General features: G+C 63.6%; 3 non-coding genes across 3 annotated transcripts; all 3 read left to right on the top strand.

The window, feature by feature from the left end:
* The first annotated feature begins 4,992 nt into the window (after positions 1 to 4,992).
* Positions 4,993 to 5,111, top strand: LOC131869125 (5S ribosomal RNA). The gene has a single exon (XR_009367520.1). It is a non-coding gene; the product is annotated as a 5S ribosomal RNA (ribosomal RNA).
* Positions 5,112 to 10,557: 5,446 nt separating this feature from the next.
* On the top strand, positions 10,558 to 10,676 carry LOC131869127 (5S ribosomal RNA). Its single transcript, XR_009367522.1, has one exon. It is a non-coding gene; the product is annotated as a 5S ribosomal RNA (ribosomal RNA).
* Positions 10,677 to 16,591: 5,915 nt separating this feature from the next.
* On the top strand, positions 16,592 to 16,710 carry LOC131869128 (5S ribosomal RNA). Its single transcript, XR_009367523.1, has one exon. It is a non-coding gene; the product is annotated as a 5S ribosomal RNA (ribosomal RNA).
* Positions 16,711 to 16,777: the final 67 nt, after the last annotated feature.

The following is a 16,777-nucleotide window of genomic DNA, read 5'->3' on the forward strand; positions in this document are numbered from 1 at the left end:
CCCCGGGCAAACCGAGCTCCGAATCGTGCGCACCTTGGAGCACACTTCGGAGCCCTCCTTGGTGCGCACCGATGTTGCGCACCTCGGAGCGCACCCGGGGAAAACAATGCAATTAACCCGACTTTCGACTTCGTGGGCACCTCGGAGCGCTCTCGGGTTCGCACCTCGGAGCACACCGAGGTGCGCACCTTTGATGCGCTGCCTTCACCAATTTCCAGAAAAGGCAAGAAAACATTGAGAAGGTGTGCGCACCGAGGTGCCCACCCTGGCGAAGGTGCACGCGAGGTGCGCACCCGGGGCAAACCGGGCTCCGACTTCGTGCACGCCATGCTGCGCACCTTGGAGGGCCATGGTGCGCACCTTGGAGCACACTTCGGAGCGCTCAATGGTGCCCAACCCAGCCAAGGTGCCCACCGCGGCGAAGGTGCACGCGAGGTGCGCACCCGGGGCAAACCGGGCTCCGACTTCGTGCACGCCGCACCTTGGAGCACACTTCGGAGCGCTCCTTGGTGCGCACCAGGGCGCGCAACCCAGCCGAGGTGCCCACCCCGGCGAAGGTGCACGCGGGGTGCGCACCCGGGGCAAACCGGGCTCCGACTTCGTGCACGCCATGGTGCCCACCGCGGCGAAGGTGCACGCGAGGTGCGCACCCGGGGCAAACCGGGCTCCGACTTCGTGCACGCCGCACCTTGGAGCACACTTCGGAGCGCTCCTTGGTGCGCACCAGGGCGCGCAACCCAGCCGAGGTGCCCACCCCAGCGAAGGTGCACGCGAGGTGCGCACCCGGGGCAAACCGGGCTCCGACTTCGTGCACGCCATGGTGCCCACCGCGGCGAAGGTGCACGCGAGGTGCGCACCCGGGGCAAACCGGGCTCCGACTTCGTGCACGCCATGGTGCCCACCGCGGCGAAGGTGCACGCGAGGTGCGCACCCGAGGCAAACCGGGCTCCGACTTCGTGCACGCCGCACCTTGGAGCACACTTCGGAGCGCTCCTTGGTGCGCACCATGGTGCCCACCAGGGCGCGCAACCCCGCCGAAGGTGCACGCGAGGTGCGCACCCGGGGCAAACCGGGCTCCGACTTCGTGCACGCCGCACCTTGGAGCACACTTCGGAGCGCTCCTTGGTGCGCACCAGGGCGCGCAACCCCGCCGAAGGTGCACGCGAGGTGCGCACCCGGGGCAAACCGGGCTCCGACTTCGTGCACGCCATGGTGCGCACCAGGGTGCCCACCGCGGCGAAGGTGCGCACCCGGGGCAAACCGGGCTCCGACTTCGTGCACGCCGCACCTTGGAGCACACTTCGGAGCGCTCCTTGGTGCGCACCAGGGCGCGCAACCCAGCCGAGGTGCCCACCCCGGCGAAGGTGCACGCGAGGTGCGCACCCGGGGCAAACCGGGCTCCGACTTCGTGCACGCCATGGTGCCCACCGCGGCGAAGGTGCGCACCCGGGGCAAACCGGGCTAGGACTTCGTGCACGCCGCACCTTGGAGCACACTTCGGAGCGCTCCTTGGTGCGCACCATGGTGCCCACCAGGCCGCGCAACCCAGCCAAGGTGTGCGCACCAAGGTGCACGCGAGGTGCGCACCCGGGGCAAACCGGGGTCCGGCTTCGTGCACGCCGCACCTTGGAGCACACATCGGGGCGCTCCCGGGTTCGCACCGGCGTTGCGCACCGTGGTGGGCACCTCGGAGCGCACCGTGGTGGGCACCTCGGAGCACACCAAGGTGGGCAGCGAGGTGCGCACCTTTGATGCGATGCCTTCACTAATTTCCATAAAAGGCAAAAGAAAACGAGATTTTAAAATTTCCGTTTTGAAAGATAGTGAGAAAAAGGGAATGCTGGTGCCATCTTGAGCCCGCCCTGGTGCGCAGCCCAGCCAAGGTGTGCGCACCAAGGTGCCCACCCTGGCGAAGGTGCGCGCCCGGGCAATTAACCCAACTTCCAACTTCGCGCGCGCCAGGGTGGGAGCGCACCCAACAACCGGGCCTGGGAAGAGCCAATGCGAGAAACCCCACCAAACGCTCTGACAAAAAAAGAGGGGGCGCTCCAGTAACCCCGCTTCGGAGCGCACCCTGGGCAAACCCAGCCAGGGTGCCCACCCCGGCCAAGGTGCAGGCGAGGTGCGCACCCGGGGCAAACCGGGCTCCGACAACGTGCACGCCGCACCTTGGAGCACACTTCGTAGCGCTCCCGGGTGCGCACCTCAGAGCACACCAAGGTGGGCAGCGAGGTGCGCACCTTTGATGCGCTGCCTTCACTAATTTCCAGAAAAGGCAAAAAAAAGAGGAGATTTTAAAATTTCCGTTTTGAAAGATAGTGAAAAAAACGGAACGCGGGTGCCATCTTGAGCCCGCCCTGGTGCACAGCCCAGGTAAGGTGCCCACCCTGGCAAAGGTGCGCACCCGGGCAATTAACCCTACTTCCGACTTCGTGCGCGCCAGGGTGGCAACCGGGCCTGGGAAGAGCCAATGCGAGAAACCCCACCAAACGCTCCGACAAAAAAAGAGGCGGCGCTCCAATAACCCCGCTTCGGAGCGCAGCCGGGGCAAACCCAGCCAAGGTGCCCACCCCGACGAAGGTGCACGCGAGGTGCGCACCCGGGGCAAACCGGGCTCCGACAACGTGCACGCAGCACCTTGGAGCACACTTCGAAGCACTCCCGGGTGCCCACCGGCGTTGCGCACCGTGGTGGGCAGCGAGGTGCGCACCTTTGATGCGCTGCCTTCACTAATTTCCAGAAAAGGCAAAAAAAAATGAGATTTTAAAATTTCCGTTTTGAAAGATAGTGAAAAAAACGGAACGCGGGTGCCATCTTGAGCCCGCCCTGGTGCGCAGCCCAGGCAAGGCATGCGCACCAAGGTGCCCACCCGCGGTGCACACCCGGGGCAAACCGGGCTCCGACTTCGTGCAGGCCGCACCTTGGAGCACACTTCGGAGCGCTCCTTGGTGCGCACCATGGTGCCCACCAGGGCGCACCCGGGGCAAACCGGGCTCCGACTTCGTGCACGCCGCACCTTGGAGCACACATCGGAGCGCTCCCAGGTTCGCACCAGCGTTGCGCACCTTTGATGCGCTGCCTTCACTAATTTCCAGAAAAGGCAAAAAAAAACGATATTTTAAAATTTCCGTTCTGAAAGATAGTGAAAAAAACGGAACGCGGGTGCCATCTTGAGCCCTTCCTGGTGCGCAGCCCAGGCAAGTTGTGCGCACCAAGGTGCCCACCCTGGCGGAGGTGCGCGCCCGGGGCAAACCGGGCTCCGACTTCGTGCACTGCATGGTGCCCACCAAGGCGCGCAACCCAGCCAAGGTGCCCACCGCAGCGAAGGTGCACGCGAGGTGCGCACCCGAGGTGCACACCCGGGGCAAACCGAGCTCCGACTTCGTGCACGCCGCACCTTGGAGCACACTTCAGAGCGCTCCTTGGTGCGCACCAGGGCGCGCAACCCAGCCAAGGTGCTCACCCCGGCGAAGGTGCACGCGAGGTGCGCACCCGGGGCAAGCCGGGCTCGGACTTCGTGCACGCCGCACCTTGGAGCACACATCGGAGCGCTCCCGGGTTCGCACCAGCATTGCGCACCTTTGATGCGCTGCCTTCACTAATTTCCAGAAAAGGCAAAAAAAAAAAAAAAACGAGATTTTAAAATTTCCGTTTTGAAAGATAGTGAAAAAAACGGAACGCGGGTGCCATCTTGAGCCCGCCCTGGTGTGCAGCCCAGGCAAGTTGTGCGCACCAAGGCACCCACCCTGGCCAAGGTGGGTCACGGGGTGGGTCCTAGGGTGGGTAACGGGGTGGGTACTAAGGTGCGTGCCAAGGTGGGTCATGGGGTGGGTGCCAAGGTGGGCACCAGGGTGGGTGTGCACCAACCCTAGCCAGGGTAGGTCACGGGGTGGTTGTCGGGGTGGGCGTCAAGGAGCCAAGGTGGGTGGCAAGTAGCCAAGTTGCGTGCCAAGGTGGGTGTCGGGGTGGGTGCCAAGGATCCAAGGTGGGTGCCAAGGAACCAAGGTGGGTGTCTGGGTGGGTGCCGAGGTGGGAGCCAGGGTGGGTCCCAAGGTGAGTGCAAAGGTGGGTGCCAGGGTCAAGGTGAGTGCCAATGTGGGTTCCAAGGTGCCAGGGTCAGGGTGAGTGCCAATGTGGGTTCAAAGGTGCTAAGTTGGGTGCGAGGTTGGGTGCGAGGGTGGGTGGGTGCCAAGGTGTGCTAGGTGGAAGCCCGGGTGGGTCGGCATCCCATGGGTGTCGAGTTGGGTGCCTGATGGGTGCTTCTTGTCAAGTTTTAGTCGTCGGGACTCATTTCGAGCCTTAGAGGTCGTTTCTTGTCCGGTTGCCCTGTCTTCGACCTGGGAACCCAATTTTGGTCCTCGGGTCCCATTTTTTTTTGTCTCGCATCCCACTTTTGGCCTGTGGCCTTTTCGGGGTCGATTCTCGTTTTGGGCATCAGAGCATGTTTCTTCTCCTAAAACCCAATATTTGTTTATTAAGTCTCGGAACACATTTTTGTTCTCGTGGACCCATCATGGGTCTTGGAACGCATTTGTGGTCCTTGGGTCCCATTTTGCATCCCGAAACTTGTGTTTTGGTGCTTGATCCCTATTTTGGGTGCCCACCTTGCACCAAGTGCGCACCCGGGGCAAACCGAGCGCCTTGGTGCACCGGGGCAAGATCGAGCGTGCACCCGAGGCGCCCCGAACATGCACCAAGGTGCACTCGGCCCACATGTGAGCGCAGGTCGTTGCGCCCGAGGTGGTGTGTGGGCACCGCGTTGCAGACGGGACACTGCACGCACACGACGCCCCGTCCAGGTGCACGCACGTAGGCCGGGCCGGGTGCACACCCGACGCCCTAGCAAGGTGCGCGCACCCGGGCAGGGCTCACACTTGGCGAACGGGGCGCACTTCGCGAGGGAGGGTGTGCACCTCGACGGGGGTGGGTGGCCGGGGTGGATTCGCACGTGGGTCGCGGTTTGCTAAGTACACACTGCGACAAGCTCATAACGGGTGCGATCATACCAGCGTTAGTGCACCGGATCCCATCAGAACTCCGCAGTTAAGCGCGCTTGGGCCGGAGTAGTACTGGGATGGGTGACCTCCCGGGAAGTCCCGGTGTTGCACCCTTTCTTAGTTTTTCGCCGGGCGTCGCAATGCTATTTGAATAAACCTTTTGCCCGTTTGCGTTCTCGTCGGGGCCGGGCCGGGCCGGGGTGCGCTGCCCGCACTACCGCGCGCGCGGGGGCGACACCGAGCGCGCACCCGAGGCGCCCCGAGCACACAGGCCACGGTGCAACCCGGGCGTTGTGCGCGCACCCCGGTGCGCCCGAGGTGCTGCGCGCGCACCCAGGTGAAATCGGTGTGCACCTCGGCCAGTGCGCGCTCGGTCGAGTCGCGCACGTTGGCCAAGGTGCACGGTGATGTTTCTTACTCTAAGGTTCCGCACCAGACGCCCGGGACAGGTGAGCGAAGCTGGGCGGGGCCGGGTGCGCGGCCGGGGCAGGTGCACGCAGCTGGAGAGAGCTTTGGAGCACACCAGAGGTGCGCACCTTGGAGCACACTTCGGAGCGCACCAATGATGCGCTCCATTCAAAAGTTTCCTGAAAAGGCAAAAAAAGTTGAGATTATAGAATTTCCCACTTGAGAGATTGTAAAAAAAAAAAATTTAAAATGAAGGAAACGCGGGTGCCAAGGTGTGCGCGCCCGGGTGCGCAGCCCAGCCAAGGTGTGCGCACCAAGGCGCCCACCCTGGCGAAGGTGCACGCAAGGTGCGCACCCGAGGCAAACCGGACAATTAACCCAACTTTCGACTTCGCGCGCACCTGCGCACCTTGGAGCGCACTTCGGAGCGCTCCTTGGTGCGCACCAATCTTGGGCACCTCGGAGTGCACCATGGCGCCCACCAAGGTGCGCACCCGGGGCAAACCGAGCTCCGACTTCGTGCGCACCTTGGAGCGCACGAAAGGTGCGCACCATGGCGCCCACCAAGGTGCGCAGCCCAGCCAAGGCGTGCGCATCAAGGTGCGCACCCTGGCGAAGGTGCGCACCCGGGGCAAACCGAGCTCCGACTTCGTGCGCACCTTGGAGCGCACAAAGGGTGCGCAACCCAGCCAAGGTGTGCGCACCCCGGGCAAACCGAGCTCCGAATCGTGCGCACCTTGGAGCACACTTCGGAGCCCTCCTTGGTGCGCACCGATGTTGCGCACCTCGGAGCGCACCCGGGGAAAACAATGCAATTAACCCGACTTTCGACTTCGTGGGCACCTCGGAGCGCTCTCGGGTTCGCACCTCGGAGCACACCGAGGTGCGCACCTTTGATGCGCTGCCTTCACCAATTTCCAGAAAAGGCAAGAAAACATTGAGAAGGTGTGCGCACCGAGGTGCCCACCCTGGCGAAGGTGCACGCGAGGTGCGCACCCGGGGCAAACCGGGCTCCGACTTCGTGCACGCCATGCTGCGCACCTTGGAGGGCCATGGTGCGCACCTTGGAGCACACTTCGGAGCGCTCAATGGTGCCCAACCCAGCCAAGGTGCCCACCGCGGCGAAGGTGCACGCGAGGTGCGCACCCGGGGCAAACCGGGCTCCGACTTCGTGCACGCCGCACCTTGGAGCACACTTCGGAGCGCTCCTTGGTGCGCACCAGGGCGCGCAACCCAGCCGAGGTGCCCACCCCGGCGAAGGTGCACGCGGGGTGCGCACCCGGGGCAAACCGGGCTCCGACTTCGTGCACGCCATGGTGCCCACCGCGGCGAAGGTGCACGCGAGGTGCGCACCCGGGGCAAACCGGGCTCCGACTTCGTGCACGCCGCACCTTGGAGCACACTTCGGAGCGCTCCTTGGTGCGCACCAGGGCGCGCAACCCAGCCGAGGTGCCCACCCCGGCGAAGGTGCACGCGAGGTGCGCACCCGGGGCAAACCGGGCTCCGACTTCGTGCACGCCATGGTGCCCACCGCGGCGAAGGTGCACGCGAGGTGCGCACCCGGGGCAAACCGGGCTCCGACTTCGTGCACGCCGCACCTTGGAGCACACTTCGGAGCGCTCCTTGGTGCGCACCATGGTGCCCACCAGGGCGCGCAACCCCGCCGAAGGTGCACGCGAGGTGCGCACCCGGGGCAAACCGGGCTCCGACTTCGTGCACGCCGCACCTTGGAGCACACTTCGGAGCGCTCCTTGGTGCGCACCAGGGCGCGCAACCCCGCCGAAGGTGCACGCGAGGTGCGCACCCGGGGCAAACCGGGCTCCGACTTCGTGCACGCCATGGTGCGCACCAGGGTGCCCACCGCGGCGAAGGTGCGCACCCGGGGCAAACCGGGCTCCGACTTCGTGCACGCCGCACCTTGGAGCACACTTCGGAGCGCTCCTTGGTGCGCACCAGGGCGCGCAACCCAGCCGAGGTGCCCACCCCGGCGAAGGTGCACGCGAGGTGCGCACCCGGGGCAAACCGGGCTCCGACTTCGTGCACGCCATGGTGCCCACCGCGGCGAAGGTGCGCACCCGGGGCAAACCGGGCTAGGACTTCGTGCACGCCGCACCTTGGAGCACACTTTGGAGCGCTCCTTGGTGCGCACCATGGTGCCCACCAGGCCGCGCAACCCAGCCAAGGTGTGCGCACCAAGGTGCACGCGAGGTGCGCACCCGGGGCAAACCGGGGTCCGGCTTCGTGCACGCCGCACCTTGGAGCACACATCGGGGCGCTCCCGGGTTCGCACCGGCGTTGCGCACCGTGGTGGGCACCTCGGAGCGCACCGTGGTGGGCACCTCGGAGCACACCAAGGTGGGCAGCGAGGTGCGCACCTTTGATGCGATGCCTTCACTAATTTCCATAAAAGGCAAAAGAAAACGAGATTTTAAAATTTCCGTTTTGAAAGATAGTGAGAAAAAGGGAATGCTGGTGCCATCTTGAGCCCGCCCTGGTGCGCAGCCCAGCCAAGGTGTGCGCACCAAGGTGCCCACCCTGGCGAAGGTGCGCGCCCGGGCAATTAACCCAACTTCCAACTTCGCGCGCGCCAGGGTGGGAGCGCACCCAACAACCGGGCCTGGGAAGAGCCAATGCGAGAAACCCCACCAAACGCTCCGACAAAAAAAGAGGCGGCGCTCCAATAACCCCGCTTCGGAGCGCAGCCGGGGCAAACCCAGCCAAGGTGCCCACCCCGACGAAGGTGCACGCGAGGTGCGCACCCGGGGCAAACCGGGCTCCGACAACGTGCACGCAGCACCTTGGAGCACACTTCGAAGCACTCCCAGGTGCCCACCGGCGTTGCGCACCGTGGTGGGCAGCGAGGTGCGCACCTTTGATGCGCTGCCTTCACTAATTTCCAGAAAAGGCAAAAAAAAATGAGATTTTAAAATTTCCGTTTTGAAAGATAGTGAAAAAAACGGAACGCGGGTGCCATCTTGAGCCCGCCCTGGTGCGCAGCCCAGGCAAGGCATGCGCACCAAGGTGCCCACCCGCGGTGCACACCCGGGGCAAACCGGGCTCCGACTTCGTGCAGGCCGCACCTTGGAGCACACTTCGGAGCGCTCCTTGGTGCGCACCATGGTGCCCACCAGGGCGCACCCGGGGCAAACCGGGCTCCGACTTCGTGCACGCCGCACCTTGGAGCACACATCGGAGCGCTCCCAGGTTCGCACCAGCGTTGCGCACCTTTGATGCGCTGCCTTCACTAATTTCCAGAAAAGGCAAAAAAAAACGATATTTTAAAATTTCCGTTCTGAAAGATAGTGAAAAAAACGGAACGCGGGTGCCATCTTGAGCCCTTCCTGGTGCGCAGCCCAGGCAAGTTGTGCGCACCAAGGTGCCCACCCTGGCGGAGGTGCGCGCCCGGGGCAAACCGGGCTCCGACTTCGTGCACTGCATGGTGCCCACCAAGGCGCGCAACCCAGCCAAGGTGCCCACCGCAGCGAAGGTGCACGCGAGGTGCGCACCCGAGGTGCACACCCGGGGCAAACCGAGCTCCGACTTCGTGCACGCCGCACCTTGGAGCACACTTCAGAGCGCTCCTTGGTGCGCACCAGGGCGCGCAACCTAGCCAAGGTGCTCACCCCGGCGAAGGTGCACGCGAGGTGCGCACCCGGGGCAAGCCGGGCTCGGACTTCGTGCACGCCGCACCTTGGAGCACACATCGGAGCGCTCCCGGGTTCGCACCAGCATTGCGCACCTTTGATGCGCTGCCTTCACTAATTTCCAGAAAAGGCAAAAAAAAAAAAAAAACGAGATTTTAAAATTTCCGTTTTGAAAGATAGTGAAAAAAACGGAACGCGGGTGCCATCTTGAGCCCGCCCTGGTGTGCAGCCCAGGCAAGTTGTGCGCACCAAGGCACCCACCCTGGCCAAGGTGGGTCACGGGGTGGGTCCTAGGGTGGGTAACGGGGTGGGTACTAAGGTGCGTGCCAAGGTGGGTCATGGGGTGGGTGCCAAGGTGGGCACCAGGGTGGGTGTGCACCAACCCTAGCCAGGGTAGGTCACGGGGTGGTTGTCGGGGTGGGCGTCAAGGAGCCAAGGTGGGTGGCAAGTAGCCAAGTTGCGTGCCAAGGTGGGTGTCGGGGTGGGTGCCAAGGATCCAAGGTGGGTGCCAAGGAACCAAGGTGGGTGTCTGGGTGGGTGCCGAGGTGGGAGCCAGGGTGGGTCCCAAGGTGAGTGCAAAGGTGGGTGCCAGGGTCAAGGTGAGTGCCAATGTGGGTTCCAAGGTGCCAGGGTCAGGGTGAGTGCCAATGTGGGTTCAAAGGTGCTAAGTTGGGTGCGAGGTTGGGTGCGAGGGTGGGTGGGTGCCAAGGTGTGCTAGGTGGAAGCCCGGGTGGGTCGGCATCCCATGGGTGTCGAGTTGGGTGCCTGATGGGTGCTTCTTGTCAAGTTTTAGTCGTCGGGACTCATTTCGAGCCTTAGAGGTCGTTTCTTGTCCGGTTGCCCTGTCTTCGACCTGGGAACCCAATTTTGGTCCTCGGGTCCCATTTTTTTTTGTCTCGCATCCCACTTTTGGCCTGTGGCCTTTTCGGGGTCGATTCTCGTTTTGGGCATCAGAGCATGTTTCTTCTCCTAAAACCCAATATTTGTTTATTAAGTCTCGGAACACATTTTTGTTCTCGTGGACCCATCATGGGTCTTGGAACGCATTTGTGGTCCTTGGGTCCCATTTTGCATCCCGAAACTTGTGTTTTGGTGCTTGATCCCTATTTTGGGTGCCCACCTTGCACCAAGTGCGCACCCGGGGCAAACCGAGCGCCTTGGTGCACCGGGGCAAGATCGAGCGTGCACCCGAGGCGCCCCGAACATGCACCAAGGTGCACTCGGCCCACATGTGAGCGCAGGTCGTTGCGCCCGAGGTGGTGTGTGGGCACCGCGTTGCAGACGGGACACTGCACGCACACGACGCCCCGTCCAGGTGCACGCACGTAGGCCGGGCCGGGTGCACACCCGACGCCCTAGCAAGGTGCGCGCACCCGGGCAGGGCTCACACTTGGCGAACGGGGCGCACTTCGCGAGGGAGGGTGTGCACCTCGACGGGGGTGGGTGGCCGGGGTGGATTCGCACGTGGGTCGCGGTTTGCTAAGTACACACTGCGACAAGCTCATAACGGGTGCGATCATACCAGCGTTAGTGCACCGGATCCCATCAGAACTCCGCAGTTAAGCGCGCTTGGGCCGGAGTAGTACTGGGATGGGTGACCTCCCGGGAAGTCCCGGTGTTGCACCCTTTCTTAGTTTTTCGCCGGGCGTCGCAATGCTATTTGAATAAACCTTTTGCCCGTTTGCGTTCTCGTCGGGGCCGGGCCGGGCCGGGGTGCGCTGCCCGCACTACCGCGCGCGCGGGGGCGACACCGAGCGCGCACCCGAGGCGCCCCGAGCACACAGGCCACGGTGCAACCCGGGCGTTGTGCGCGCACCCCGGTGCGCCCGAGGTGCTGCGCGCGCACCCAGGTGAAATCGGTGTGCACCTCGGCCAGTGCGCGCTCGGTCGAGTCGCGCACGTTGGCCAAGGTGCACGGTGATGTTTCTTACTCTAAGGTTCCGCACCAGACGCCCGGGACAGGTGAGCGAAGCTGGGCGGGGCCGGGTGCGCGGCCGGGGCAGGTGCACGCAGCTGGAGAGAGCTTTGGAGCACACCAGAGGTGCGCACCTTGGAGCACACTTCGGAGCGCACCAATGATGCGCTCCATTCAAAAGTTTCCTGAAAAGGCAAAAAAAGTTGAGATTATAGAATTTCCCACTTGAGAGATTGTAAAAAAAAAAAATTTAAAATGAAGGAAACGCGGGTGCCAAGGTGTGCGCGCCCGGGTGCGCAGCCCAGCCAAGGTGTGCGCACCAAGGCGCCCACCCTGGCGAAGGTGCACGCAAGGTGCGCACCCGAGGCAAACCGGACAATTAACCCAACTTTCGACTTCGCGCGCACCTGCGCACCTTGGAGCGCACTTCGGAGCGCTCCTTGGTGCGCACCAATCTTGGGCACCTCGGAGTGCACCATGGCGCCCACCAAGGTGCGCACCCGGGGCAAACCGAGCTCCGACTTCGTGCGCACCTTGGAGCGCACGAAAGGTGCGCACCATGGCGCCCACCAAGGTGCGCAGCCCAGCCAAGGCGTGCGCATCAAGGTGCGCACCCTGGCGAAGGTGCGCACCCGGGGCAAACCGAGCTCCGACTTCGTGCGCACCTTGGAGCGCACAAAGGGTGCGCAACCCAGCCAAGGTGTGCGCACCCCGGGCAAACCGAGCTCCGAATCGTGCGCACCTTGGAGCACACTTCGGAGCCCTCCTTGGTGCGCACCGATGTTGCGCACCTCGGAGCGCACCCGGGGAAAACAATGCAATTAACCCGACTTTCGACTTCGTGGGCACCTCGGAGCGCTCTCGGGTTCGCACCTCGGAGCACACCGAGGTGCGCACCTTTGATGCGCTGCCTTCACCAATTTCCAGAAAAGGCAAGAAAACATTGAGAAGGTGTGCGCACCGAGGTGCCCACCCTGGCGAAGGTGCACGCGAGGTGCGCACCCGGGGCAAACCGGGCTCCGACTTCGTGCACGCCATGCTGCGCACCTTGGAGGGCCATGGTGCGCACCTTGGAGCACACTTCGGAGCGCTCAATGGTGCCCAACCCAGCCAAGGTGCCCACCGCGGCGAAGGTGCACGCGAGGTGCGCACCCGGGGCAAACCGGGCTCCGACTTCGTGCACGCCGCACCTTGGAGCACACTTCGGAGCGCTCCTTGGTGCGCACCAGGGCGCGCAACCCAGCCGAGGTGCCCACCCCGGCGAAGGTGCACGCGGGGTGCGCACCCGGGGCAAACCGGGCTCCGACTTCGTGCACGCCATGGTGCCCACCGCGGCGAAGGTGCACGCGAGGTGCGCACCCGGGGCAAACCGGGCTCCGACTTCGTGCACGCCGCACCTTGGAGCACACTTCGGAGCGCTCCTTGGTGCGCACCAGGGCGCGCAACCCAGCCGAGGTGCCCACCCCGGCGAAGGTGCACGCGAGGTGCGCACCCGGGGCAAACCGGGCTCCGACTTCGTGCACGCCATGGTGCCCACCGCGGCGAAGGTGCACGCGAGGTGCGCACCCGGGGCAAACCGGGCTCCGACTTCGTGCACGCCGCACCTTGGAGCACACTTCGGAGCGCTCCTTGGTGCGCACCATGGTGCCCACCAGGGCGCGCAACCCCGCCGAAGGTGCACGCGAGGTGCGCACCCGGGGCAAACCGGGCTCCGACTTCGTGCACGCCGCACCTTGGAGCACACTTCGGAGCGCTCCTTGGTGCGCACCAGGGCGCGCAACCCCGCCGAAGGTGCACGCGAGGTGCGCACCCGGGGCAAACCGGGCTCCGACTTCGTGCACGCCATGGTGCGCACCAGGGTGCCCACCGCGGCGAAGGTGCGCACCCGGGGCAAACCGGGCTCCGACTTCGTGCACGCCGCACCTTGGAGCACACTTCGGAGCGCTCCTTGGTGCGCACCAGGGCGCGCAACCCAGCCGAGGTGCCCACCCCGGCGAAGGTGCACGCGAGGTGCGCACCCGGGGCAAACCGGGCTCCGACTTCGTGCACGCCATGGTGCCCACCGCGGCGAAGGTGCGCACCCGGGGCAAACCGGGCTAGGACTTCGTGCACGCCGCACCTTGGAGCACACTTTGGAGCGCTCCTTGGTGCGCACCATGGTGCCCACCAGGCCGCGCAACCCAGCCAAGGTGTGCGCACCAAGGTGCACGCGAGGTGCGCACCCGGGGCAAACCGGGGTCCGGCTTCGTGCACGCCGCACCTTGGAGCACACATCGGGGCGCTCCCGGGTTCGCACCGGCGTTGCGCACCGTGGTGGGCACCTCGGAGCGCACCGTGGTGGGCACCTCGGAGCACACCAAGGTGGGCAGCGAGGTGCGCACCTTTGATGCGATGCCTTCACTAATTTCCATAAAAGGCAAAAAAAAACGAGATTTTAAAATTTCCGTTTTGAAAGATAGTGAGAAAAAGGGAATGCTGGTGCCATCTTGAGCCCGCCCTGGTGCGCAGCCCAGCCAAGGTGTGCGCACCAAGGTGCCCACCCTGGCGAAGGTGCGCGCCCGGGCAATTAACCCAACTTCCAACTTCGCGCGCGCCAGGGTGGGAGCGCACCCAACAACCGGGCCTGGGAAGAGCCAATGCGAGAAACCCCACCAAACGCTCTGACAAAAAAAGAGGGGGCGCTCCAGTAACCCCGCTTCGGAGCGCACCCTGGGCAAACCCAGCCAGGGTGCCCACCCCGGCCAAGGTGCAGGCGAGGTGCGCACCCGGGGCAAACCGGGCTCCGACAACGTGCACGCCGCACCTTGGAGCACACTTCGTAGCGCTCCCGGGTGCGCACCTCAGAGCACACCAAGGTGGGCAGCGAGGTGCGCACCTTTGATGCGCTGCCTTCACTAATTTCCAGAAAAGGCAAAAAAAAGAGGAGATTTTAAAATTTCCGTTTTGAAAGATAGTGAAAAAAACGGAACGCGGGTGCCATCTTGAGCCCGCCCTGGTGCACAGCCCAGGTAAGGTGCCCACCCTGGCAAAGGTGCGCACCCGGGCAATTAACCCTACTTCCGACTTCGTGCGCGCCAGGGTGGCAACCGGGCCTGGGAAGAGCCAATGCGAGAAACCCCACCAAACGCTCCGACAAAAAAAGAGGCGGCGCTCCAATAACCCCGCTTCGGAGCGCAGCCGGGGCAAACCCAGCCAAGGTGCCCACCCCGACGAAGGTGCACGCGAGGTGCGCACCCGGGGCAAACCGGGCTCCGACAACGTGCACGCAGCACCTTGGAGCACACTTCGAAGCACTCCCGGGTGCCCACCGGCGTTGCGCACCGTGGTGGGCAGCGAGGTGCGCACCTTTGATGCGCTGCCTTCACTAATTTCCAGAAAAGGCAAAAAAAAATGAGATTTTAAAATTTCCGTTTTGAAAGATAGTGAAAAAAACGGAACGCGGGTGCCATCTTGAGCCCGCCCTGGTGCGCAGCCCAGGCAAGGCATGCGCACCAAGGTGCCCACCCGCGGTGCACGCCCGGGGCAAACCGGGCTCCGACTTCGTGCAGGCCGCACCTTGGAGCACACTTCGGAGCGCTCCTTGGTGCGCACCATGGTGCCCACCAGGGCGCACCCGGGGCAAACCGGGCTCCGACTTCGTGCACGCCGCACCTTGGAGCACACATCGGAGCGCTCCCAGGTTCGCACCAGCGTTGCGCACCTTTGATGCGCTGCCTTCACTAATTTCCAGAAAAGGCAAAAAAAAATGATATTTTAAAATTTCCGTTCTGAAAGATAGTGAAAAAAACGGAACGCGGGTGCCATCTTGAGCCCTTCCTGGTGCGCAGCCCAGGCAAGTTGTGCGCACCAAGGTGCCCACCCTGGCGGAGGTGCGCGCCCGGGGCAAACCGGGCTCCGACTTCGTGCACTGCATGGTGCCCACCAAGGCGCGCAACCCAGCCAAGGTGCCCACCGCAGCGAAGGTGCACGCGAGGTGCGCACCCGAGGTGCACACCCGGGGCAAACCGAGCTCCGACTTCGTGCACGCCGCACCTTGGAGCACACTTCAGAGCGCTCCTTGGTGCGCACCAGGGCGCGCAACCCAGCCAAGGTGCTCACCCCGGCGAAGGTGCACGCGAGGTGCGCACCCGGGGCAAGCCGGGCTCGGACTTCGTGCACGCCGCACCTTGGAGCACACATCGGAGCGCTCCCGGGTTCGCACCAGCATTGCGCACCTTTGATGCGCTGCCTTCACTAATTTCCAGAAAAGGCAAAAAAAAAAAAAAAACGAGATTTTAAAATTTCCGTTTTGAAAGATAGTGAAAAAAACGGAACGCGGGTGCCATCTTGAGCCCGCCCTGGTGTGCAGCCCAGGCAAGTTGTGCGCACCAAGGCACCCACCCTGGCCAAGGTGGGTCACGGGGTGGGTCCTAGGGTGGGTAACGGGGTGGGTACTAAGGTGCGTGCCAAGGTGGGTCATGGGGTGGGTGCCAAGGTGGGCACCAGGGTGGGTGTGCACCAACCCTAGCCAGGGTAGGTCACGGGGTGGTTGTCGGGGTGGGCGTCAAGGAGCCAAGGTGGGTGGCAAGTAGCCAAGTTGCGTGCCAAGGTGGGTGTCGGGGTGGGTGCCAAGGATCCAAGGTGGGTGCCAAGGAACCAAGGTGGGTGTCTGGGTGGGTGCCGAGGTGGGAGCCAGGGTGGGTCCCAAGGTGAGTGCAAAGGTGGGTGCCAGGGTCAAGGTGAGTGCCAATGTGGGTTCCAAGGTGCCAGGGTCAGGGTGAGTGCCAATGTGGGTTCAAAGGTGCTAAGTTGGGTGCGAGGTTGGGTGCGAGGGTGGGTGGGTGCCAAGGTGTGCTAGGTGGAAGCCCGGGTGGGTCGGCATCCCATGGGTGTCGAGTTGGGTGCCTGATGGGTGCTTCTTGTCAAGTTTTAGTCGTCGGGACTCATTTCGAGCCTTAGAGGTCGTTTCTTGTCCGGTTGCCCTGTCTTCGACCTGGGAACCCAATTTTGGTCCTCGGGTCCCATTTTTTTTTGTCTCGCATCCCACTTTTGGCCTGTGGCCTTTTCGGGGTCGATTCTCGTTTTGGGCATCAGAGCATGTTTCTTCTCCTAAAACCCAATATTTGTTTATTAAGTCTCGGAACACATTTTTGTTCTCGTGGACCCATCATGGGTCTTGGAACGCATTTGTGGTCCTTGGGTCCCATTTTGCATCCCGAAACTTGTGTTTTGGTGCTTGATCCCTATTTTGGGTGCCCACCTTGCACCAAGTGCGCACCCGGGGCAAACCGAGCGCCTTGGTGCACCGGGGCAAGATCGAGCGTGCACCCGAGGCGCCCCGAACATGCACCAAGGTGCACTCGGCCCACATGTGAGCGCAGGTCGTTGCGCCCGAGGTGGTGTGTGGGCACCGCGTTGCAGACGGGACACTGCACGCACACGACGCCCCGTCCAGGTGCACGCACGTAGGCCGGGCCGGGTGCACACCCGACGCCCTAGCAAGGTGCGCGCACCCGGGCAGGGCTCACACTTGGCGAACGGGGCGCACTTCGCGAGGGAGGGTGTGCACCTCGACGGGGGTGGGTGGCCGGGGTGGATTCGCACGTGGGTCGCGGTTTGCTAAGTACACACTGCGACAAGCTCATAACGGGTGCGATCATACCAGCGTTAGTGCACCGGATCCCATCAGAACTCCGCAGTTAAGCGCGCTTGGGCCGGAGTAGTACTGGGATGGGTGACCTCCCGGGAAGTCCCGGTGTTGCACCCTTTTTTAGTTTTTCGCCGGGCGTCGCAATGCTATTTGAATAAACCTTTTGCCCGTTTGCGTTCTCGTC

The sequence above is a fragment of the Cryptomeria japonica genome, unplaced genomic scaffold, assembly GCF_030272615.1.
Source record: "Cryptomeria japonica unplaced genomic scaffold, Sugi_1.0 HiC_scaffold_235, whole genome shotgun sequence".
NCBI lineage: Eukaryota > Viridiplantae > Streptophyta > Pinopsida > Cupressales > Cupressaceae > Cryptomeria > Cryptomeria japonica.